The sequence below is a fragment of the Furipterus horrens genome, unplaced genomic scaffold, assembly GCF_987537825.1.
Source record: "Furipterus horrens unplaced genomic scaffold, mFurHor1.1.pri manual_scaffold_11, whole genome shotgun sequence".
NCBI classification, from domain to species: domain Eukaryota; kingdom Metazoa; phylum Chordata; class Mammalia; order Chiroptera; family Furipteridae; genus Furipterus; species Furipterus horrens.
The window spans coordinates 28492045-28501936 of record NW_028327181.1 but is presented as its reverse complement, the minus strand read 5'-3'; positions in this window follow the sequence as shown (position 1 = coordinate 28501936).

Below are 9892 nucleotides of genomic sequence, written 5' to 3'. Positions count from 1 at the left end.
TACTGCAGCTTCTTGGCACCAGTGTGGCTATGATCTCTGGTATAAACATATCATGTATGCTTTTTCTAAGTTAGCATTTTGTTTGGAAAGGTAGGTGGCATTGGAGGTGGAATGGTTCAGTCTGGGGACGCTAAGTGGAGGATGAAGAGTGAACTTTGGGCAAAACTAGGAGGGCGGAGCCAGGTGGAAACTCCTTCTGGCACCTGACCTGGCACGGAGAGAGCTGAACAGTATGTCAGAAGAATTTTCCCCAGAACTGGTGAGTCTGGGGAATGGGAGCTCACTTGTGTTGGAGCAGGAGACTTTGTGTACCCAAAAGAATACCTCTCTGAGAATCCAAGACCTCACACAGGCTGCAAGGGCCACACTCCTGGCAGCCTCAGCAGTCAGCCCTGGGTGCCAGGCAGCTCTTCCTTCCGACTCGCTGAGAGCTGAGAGTGGCGAGTCCGAAGCTGGTGCAGGGCCACGCGGTGCAGCAGGCTCGTGGGTGCAGCCTCTTTGCCCTCATCACGCTGGTCAACTAAGGAAAGGCGACACTGACCCCTTCTCCCCCACCGAAGTGTCATTCTGTCCAAGAGCTTTTGTCTTGTGGGGTTTGGTCATGAGAGGAAGGAGCCCAGATGCCTCAGCCGTGGGAAGGACTCCTTTAATGTTTTGGGGGTATTATGGGAAGAGGATTAAAGGCCGGGTACAGCTTGAGTCTGATTTCTGACCCTTCTGCCTCCATAATGAAGACCTTATGGGTCACTGCCCTTCATTCAGGCACTGTCTTCGAATTCCTGTAACTACCTGCCCAAAACACTTCCCGTTTTCCAAGGACCCTGAAGGAAAGCTGGGTTTTGTCCATGCAGTACTGGAAGGGCTCCAATACTGGGTCCAAGTGGCTGTGTGTCTGTCCTTGGACGTGATTAATGTGTCCTGCAGTGTTGGAGGCCGAAGGAGGATACAGCCAGATGTTTCTTATAAAATTTTGTAGGGAGGGTGAGAGAGAGAAGAAGCAGCACATTCTATGCCCCTTCCTGGCTTGCAGCCCCTTCCAACCTACCAAAGCTTCCACATGAAGAAGGCGTCCCATGACTGTTCTGGTACCCAGGCAATCTTTTTCTTCATACGCCGTCCCACATCTGGTGGACGTGCAACCAGTGGAATAAATGCCTTCAGCATAGCAGGCCCCTCTGAGGTCTAGGATGATTCTAAACTCTACTTCTGTCCGCACTGAACCCATGACTCCATCCTCAGAAACCTCAGCAGCCTCAAGATGTGTGAGATCAAGAGTCACTGACCTGCACACTCCCATCCCAGCCATCAGCTTCCAGTTGGGCTCTTCAGTGAACGAGGAAAAGGGAAGACCAGGGACATAGCTCCTACCCTGAAGTTACGGAGCTCGGAGAGGATGTAGTCCTTGCCTCTGCCCTTCCCGCAATTCTGGCCACGAGCCCTCAGAGAGATGGGGGGAGGGTGGGCACAGAAGAGGAAAGGAAAGAGAACCCAGCAGAGGCACAGATGGACTGAGATCTGACTGTATACAGAGCAAGCAGAGTTTCCTGTCTTTGAACCTCTCAGGTAAGGGACAGGTAGGGGAATGGGAGCTCTGATTAAGTGTTGGAGGCCCATAGTGACGTCCGGGAACGTGAGCAGTCTCATAAGCCTGTGCCGTACTCCCTGGCTTCCATGTGGCGGGGCTGTTTTAATTTTGCTACCTCTGTCTGCCGTATGGAACGAGCGTTTGGAGCAGATGGAGCCACTGGGGACTGCTCACCCAAGGGTCAGTGTGGGCCCTGTCCTTTCCCCCTTCACTTCAACCAGGAGCTTGGGGACGAGCGGTTGGTTCATTGCTCTTCGGCTTCTTACCAGGCCTTTGCACTCCTGTTTGCAGAGGTGCTCAGGTTAAACCGCTGCGGACGACGCAGTAGCGGGACGAGGGGGAGGGAGAGCCGCGCGCGTCCCGAGCGTAGGAGCTGGGCCGCGGTGTCACAGGGTCTGCCCGTGTGCAGCACCCAGGCGCCGGGAGGGGACGTGTTCTTGGAACGACCTGGATGGCTGCGTCTGTAGGCTGAAGTGTCACAAGGGGAATGGTTGGTTTAGGAGAGAATAGCAGTGTAAAGCTCCATTTGCCAAGTCGTACACATCAATCTCAAAAAACCTTAATGTCCCATTCGGATTTAATTTCCTAACTTCTGTCCATCCGTGGGGCCAGAGGTGGCAGGCACGGGTGGGCGGGGCTGCCCCCAGGTGCTCCTTTTTCGTGGCCCTGATTGAGGGGACCTGGCAGGGACATCTGCTTCCTTTTGTCTTCAGCTTTTCCTCTTCTCCCAGGAGAAAGCTGTCATGTCATCCTGGATGTACTCTTCCACCGCACACCTGGAGGCGACTTGCTGTGGCTTGCTTTCCCCTCTCGCACTCAGTGGTCTGTAGACTTGCCGGCGGGGGTGACTGGGCGGTGTGGGTGGGGAGGGGCTTCTGCCGCCGCCCCAGGCCCTCTTAAGAAGCCAATACCTCTGGGTGCCCAGGAACCTCTTGCTTTAGTTCTTTTCTAATGAGCCTGGACACAACTTACCAGTTTTGTCATGGGAGTTCTTGCTCTCGTTCCAAACTCTTTCATTTCCTTCTTCAGCTGTCTTTGGGGGTTACTCTCCCTCCATGCCAGGTCTTCTGAAGACCCTTCAAACTCGTTTCCATTTCTTGAATGTCAAGTGTTACAACATCACTGCGCTAGGGTGCTTTATGGTGCTGTTCTTGAAGAGGCCAGCTGGACTGAACCTCCTTTGTCCCACTGGTTCCTTAAAATCTGCTGTATTTTTGTCTTTGATTTTTTCCCTAGGGGTTTGGGGTGGGGGGCTTGGGGGGACTTTTGTGTTCTCTTTCTTTTCTGTATGTATGGACTGGTTAAAGTCAGTATCACAGGCAGCTGACTCATGCTATTGGTTGGCTAACTTCAGTTCACTGTTAAAGACAAACCAACGAATTGTACAGCTGCACACAGAACACCTTTGAGTGTGAACTTAAATGGCAACTAGAAGCTTACTATTTGAACTTCAGGTATGTAACTGAAAAGTAAATAAAAACACTATTTTTTCAGTAAGCTTTTTTTTTTTCTTCTAAAAGACTACTTAGAAATCCAACTATAAGAACATTAAATTGGTGCTGTACCCAAGCCTTATATGAACATATTCTACACTCTGTGTAACCTGTCTCTGGTGAGCTCCCTGCTCCATCACCCTCTTCTCAAAAGCCTGGGAATGCCAGCGCGTGGCAAGCCTGGGCTGGGTCTGGGAGACCGGTGGCCAAGGGGACCCCTTGGAGCAGAGAATTATGATGAAGATGGGGCATCATTCTGCCTCCTGAGTAGACTGTGAAAGGAAAGCCGGCATTTGTGTGCAATTGTGAGGGCTGGTTGTGCGTGTGTGTGTGCGTGTGTACATATGGGTGTGGGTGTTCTGACAGGTGCACAATGCCGAAGAGAACGCCCCAGTGGGGTGCCTGAGAGGGAGACCCAGGCTGACTCTGGGTGTGGGTGGTCATGGTAATGAAAAGGGGAGCATGTTCACGCCCCTGTTTGTTGTCCCCTTTGCTGTCTTTGCTGTCAGGAAAGAGGTGTGGAAAGAGCTACACTCTCCATGAGGTGCTTTTTCCTGCAAGTCTGCAAACTTAAAGCATTTATAAAGGGCCTGTCCAGCAGGCAGCCACCTCCAGCCACCAAATCACAGACTGTTAAGGCAGGCAGGAGCCCTTCTCCGCAGCCCCTGCTGGCTTTCTTGGGAAAGGGGGCTCCTCCCACAGTGACCTTGACCTCCCATTCCTGGGTCTGGGCCTGTTCTATCTGCTGCCCTTCCAGCTGGGCTCGGTTGGGTGGTCCTCCCCCTCTTCCCAATCAACAAAGAAGACTGACTGGAGATGGCCCCTGAGCCACGCTGGCTCTGTGGCCCTAAGCAATAATGCCTTCCCTGGCTGCCAAGGACAGTGACTCCTTTGGCCTTAGAGTCTTGCTGGTGAAAAGCTGAGTGCCACCTCACGCTCAGTTAGGGAGAGAAGGAGTCTGGCGTGCCCAGCTCCATGCGCTGGTATTTTCAGGCTTGCCAGCTACTAACCAACTCATTGCCAGTAACACTGCATGTTCATATAGTGAGTTAGAAACAAAACAAGCAAACACGTACATAAGCAAACAAACAAAAAGAGAAAAAAAAAAAAAAAAGACACATCACCTGACAAGCTGTGTAGCCCCCGAAGGTATTCTTGGGAGTGTTGCAAGTTAAACCGATTAAAAGAAGTTTAGTATTTAATTGCTCCTCATGTAACATTAGTCTGCTTCAGAAATGTTTTGTATTTTGCTATAAATAAACATTTGCTTAAAAAAAGTTTATTTCTAATTTTTATTTTTACCTGGTGTTATCTAATATCATCTCTGGCTTAGGTCTCCATAATCAACCAGTTTTAAAGTTGCGGCTCCACATGATTCTGAAAGGATCTGAGTGAGGCTTGGCGGTTACGGACTGCCTTTCATCCATTAAGCCAGTGTGTAGGGAGGGTAAATTATGTGTTAGTCCGCTGTTCCATTCACTTGGAACCCATCAGTGAACAAAATAGATAAGGTTCTTGTTCTTTTAGGGCTTAGATTCGAGAGGGAAGGAGACGGACAATAAACTATCATTGCAGTAGAACACTTACATGGGCTGTAATCCGGCGGTAAGTGCTTTTTGGACTTACAAGCGGGGGTGGGCACCTGACGTGCAGAAGGAGCGTGTCAGCTGGAGTTTAAAATAGTTTAGTTCTCAGAGGGGACCTCCCGAAAAGGACAGTAGTTTTCTCTCTCTGTGTCTAATGTACAAAGTTTCATAACTGTCGATTTCTTTATAATGCCTAAAATCTTTAAGAACTAGGAGAAGATATGCTGACTCTTCAATTATGTGATGATGTTTTTTTGGTTGCATACCATTTTGTCTAAATGAGTCTCCCACTTGCACAGGGGCTGGCCTGAGGCGAAATTTCACATTCAAGTCAGCGGTGCAGTGACTTCTCTCTGATTGAATGATAACTTTCCTTTCGCTCAGAGGGCTTGGCAGGCATCCGCGCCTCATTCTGTCACTGCCAGGCTGATGGGGCGGATTTAATGGCCTAAATCACATCCTTCCTTCCCCTGATCACATCGTCTTTCTCATGTCTTCACATCCTTTCATCCTCTTGTTCTCTCTCGGCAATTCTCTCTGTTATCAGCTTTCACTTATTTTCATTTTTATTTGGTCTTAGGTGGAGGGCAAATTCCAAAATATTATTCCTGTTTAGTGCCTGTAGTTCCACGTGAGGCGTTAAATTAACCCACCAGCTAAACACACCAAAACAAAACTAGGTCTGTTTACCCATTTAAAGATCTGCCCTGGTGTAAAAAGTTTCCATATAAAATCCCCTAAAAGCCACAAAAAGGGCCTTCTAGCGCCCACGCAGCTGGCTTTGCTGCAGCGAGCTCTCCCAGTTCTCATCCCGACCTAGTTTCCACGACCTCTTCCCTCTGCCCGCCCCCCCCTTTCCTTAGCAGGCCACAACGAAAGTCTTTCTGCTATTTCATATATACTCCGGCCTCAGTTTTTATAAGCAGATATGTGGAGTGTTTTGTAGCCTCCTGCTGACACATAAATGAGTGTGTGGCCTACGTTACCAAACCCACCCTGCAAGGGCCGCTGCGTTGGGCTGTGCACCGGAGACCAGTGGTCCCTTAGGCCTGCTGCGATGGGTATTTGACAGGAGGAGCTTGTGGACTGAAATAGGCCTCTGCCAGCTTTACCAGCTTTATAACAAAGCTAAGTTAAAAAAAAAGTAGTAAGGAAAAAATAGTTTGCGTCAGGAAGCCCTTCTCTGTGTTAAATTATGTTATTGAAGAGGCTTGAACCTGTTTTTAATGGCCCTAAATTCATGTTGGCCCAGTGCTCCACATGTAAAAAAATTTTTTACATGTATTTCATTTGGTGCTCCCAGTAACCTTATGGATTAAGCGAAATTGGTGGCATTTGCTCTCTTTTTAAAAAGAGATGGGGATGTGTTACAGAACCCCTGGGCTGCTCCAATTGAAAACAAACCCACGGGCTCTTTAGAGGTCCGATTGCCCGCCGCCAGAATTATAACTCTCAATACCAGAGTTTAGTGAAAAGAAAAAGATTTATTTAACACTTATATAGATTTAGTTATTTGCGGATTTCTGTTGTTAAGTCTTATGTTCTTTAAAACACCCATAAACACATATTCTTGCCTCGCCCCTCCTACCAAACCAGGCTAGTTTTAGAAAAGTCGGAGAAACCCTTTCCCTACTTTCTAAACACAGTTCAGCTTTACCAGCAGCTGCCAATCATTCAATTCTGATTGGGGAGACCTCGTCTGTGTTATCGGGTCCACCAGCTTTTAATCCAGAACCTCATGGATTCTCAGCCTCCTTGTAAACTGCATAGTTGGTCCTTTTGTAATCCACGTGGTCAGTCTGTTCCCAGTCAAAGCAGCAAGGTACGTCCCTTCCTTAAAACTGCATCGTCAGCCCCAGTTAAATTCACATAGTCAGCCTGGCTAAAATGTCTGCCGCTTATTTTTAAATCCCTGACTACGTCCTCTGATGCAGTGGGCGTGGTAACCAGTTCTGACCATTCACAGCACCTCATGCAGGCTCTGTGTGCTTTTTTCCATACCATCCCCTGGGCCAAGACCCCTCCCATCTACCTGAGGCCTTGGAAGCATCCAAGAAATTTGCATAAGAAAGACACTAGCCCAGGCATGTGGAGGCATTCCGAAAGCTGCTTCCTTCTCCCCATCCCCCAGCCGCAAACTCTGGGGTTTTTTGGACTCCCCTGTTTCTGTAACAGATGGGGAGGGGGGAAAACCTGCAAATAAGCCAATCAACCAGTGTTTCTTCTTTCCCCTTTCCTCTCTCCCTCCCTCCCTCCCAGCCTCCTCCCATTCCGTCCTTTCCTTCCTTCCACACCCCTTCTTGTTCCCAAAGGCTTTAGGGCAGCAACAAGTTGACTAGGAAATAAAAAGAGGCTTCAGTTTTTCATCTTAGTCCAGTACTTCCCCCTCTCCTGCTTCCTTTCTGAAGGGCAGGCCCCAGTACCAGTCCTGCGTTTCCAAAGTGGAGTCAGATAGCCCCCCTGGGTCTGCAAAATGAGACTTTGGAACCCCACTGAGCAATGCCAATACATTTCTTAGTGAAAGTTCAGTAAATTAAGTGACAAAGAAAGGAGGGGGAGAGACAACGTGACAAACTTCATTGGCTTTATGAACCTCAAGAGATTACTGATTCCAGGAGTCAGGACTGCTTGCTTTTAGGTCTGGGAGTGGAGTGGGCCAAAGGCAGACCGGCAGGTCGCCCAAGTTTTCTTTGGTGTCCCAGCCTCCTCGTTTCCGGCCCTTTCCCCTATTTCCATCAAGCCTTTTCCTCTATGGTCAGAAGCCTCATACATACCCTTCTGTCTACAAACCTGGTGCTAGAGAAGGATTTCAGGATGCTTTAGTTTCTTTATCAGTCAAGGGAGGTGGGCATGACCCTGAATCCCCAGACTGTAGACCCTTCTGCTCTTGAAAAAACAAAGGGTATGTTTAATGATTTTAGAGAGAGAGGACTCGGCCCCAGTCTAGACATCATCTGCATTTGCAAAGCTCTGCTCCCTTCTCCCCACGCCCCCTCCCACCTGAGGAGGAGACCCCTGTTTTGGTTCTACCACTTAGTAACAGATGGATTTGGGAAAATCTCTTAAATTTCCCAAGGGTGCTACTCTTGCTAGCTTCTCTCCTTCAGAGACCTCCGTGTGTGCCTCCCAGCATCTTCCATGTAGACCAGCCGTTCTCAACCTGTGGGACGCGACCCCTTTGGGGTTCAAACGACCCTTTCACAGGGGTCGCCTAAGACCATCGGAAAACACAGATATAATTACATATTGTTTTTGTGATTAATCACTATGCTTTAATTATGTTCAACTTGTAACAACGAAAATACATCCTGCATATCAGAAATTTACATTACAACTCATAACAGTAGCGAAATTACAGTTATGAAGTAGCAACAAAAATAATTATGGTTGGGGGGTCACCACAACATGAGGAACTGTATTAAAGGGTCGCGATGTTGGAAAGGGTGAGAACCACTGATGTGGATCTCCTCTGCCCTCGCCAAGGGCAGGGCGCGGGTCCGGCTTCCTCAGCAACGTCCTTAGCAGCACACAGCTGAGCACTGAGGTCCCGTAACTCAGCCAGCACCCTTTCCAGGGAGAGAGAAGACACTCCCTCCTTGTCCCTGGCACCCCAGCCTCTATGACAGATTCTTTGGGAGCCCTTATTTCATTTGGCTTTAAGGGAAAGCACGCCCTTTCTGCCCGCACAAGAGGAGAGCGACAAGCCTCTTGCCACTTGCAGGGGCTCCGGATTTGAGCCCCCCCCTTTTCTGTCCCCTCCCCAAGCCTCCACCTCATCAGCTGCAGAGCGAGGTGGGCCGGTGCCAAGCGCCAGCACTGCCCGTGGCTGAGTTCTGTCGGAGGGAACTGGCCCTCCTGAGGACTGGGGCCGTGTTGAGCATAGGCACTTCGCTCCTTTGTCCTCAGTTTGGGGCTTCCGTTGCTGGTTTGAAGTAGCTGGTGCGTTTCCTGCTACGTGCCCTTTCACACTGTCACATGTGCTCATGTGTCCGCCTCACCTGTGTGTAAGCGCCTCGGAGGCGGGGCCCTGCCTGTCCTGCTCCCCGCTGGAGCCCACGTGACTAGCATAAACAGGAGATTTATTAACTATGTACTGAAAGGGTGCCTCTTCTGCTTGGTTTTATCTTATCTGAAGGTCACTGGTAACCTTGGTGAGAGCAACTTCAGCAGAATGATGGGAGCAGAAGCCAGACTAGAGTAAGTTGAGGCACCGGAAATGAGCAATTAGAGACAGTGTATATAGACAACACTTGAGAAGCCCAGTGTTTCAAAATGTATTACAGTATTAATGGAAAATTTGAGATATAGTAAGGTCAGCAAATCAGGAGGTAATTGGCATTGAAAAGATTGTTTGTCACTTATATTTCCCAAGAGGGGGGGACACTGCCAGAAGGGGCCATACTGGTGAGCCCCAGGGTCAGAAGGCAGAAGGTGCGGGGGTAACTCACGAGTCCTTACTGTGGATTTCATGGGCAGGAGCAGGTGAGGCAGACTAAGCAGGCCTAGCATTGGCCACTGTGCGTAAGTTCAGCAGGCTCCGGTGCACACAGGCTGCCTGCTGGTAGTTGCCTGGTACCTGGCCCGGGGGTGATTAGGGCAGGTGGACATTGGCCCTGCGTGTGAGGGCCTCGTGAAGAAGGGGGTTGGGCTGTGGGCTCTGGATTACTATTTGGTTACTATTTGAAAAGTGCACTTGTGGGCAAGTTATCTACTGTCTCTAGGAATTGACTCTCCCTGGGAGGGCAGTCCCCCCAGGGCCAGCAAGGCCAAAGATGCCACAGCATCTGAGTGCAGAAAATAAACGGCAGGATCAATACACCTCAGAGCAAAGGGAAGCAAAGACATGGGGTGGCAGCCAGTGAGGGCATGATGCCACAAGGGAGGGCTTTTTTTTTTTTTAAACCCTCACTTGAGGATTTGTTTATTGATTTTAGAGAGAGAGAAAGGGAGAGGCAGGGAGGGAGGGAGAGGGAGAAGGAGAGGGAGAGAGGGAGAGAGAGAGAGAGAGAGAGAGAGAGAGAGGAACATCATGTGAAAGAGAGACATTGATAGGCTTCCTCCTGTATACACACTGACTGGGGATTGAACCTACAACCTCTTGGAGAATGGGGACGATGCTTCCACCAACTGATCCACCTGCCAGGGCTGGGCTTTATCTGTTTTTAAGTTGGGAGATACTAGAGCATCTTTTTAGGCTGCTGGAATGAACCAATAGAGGTAGAGACTGA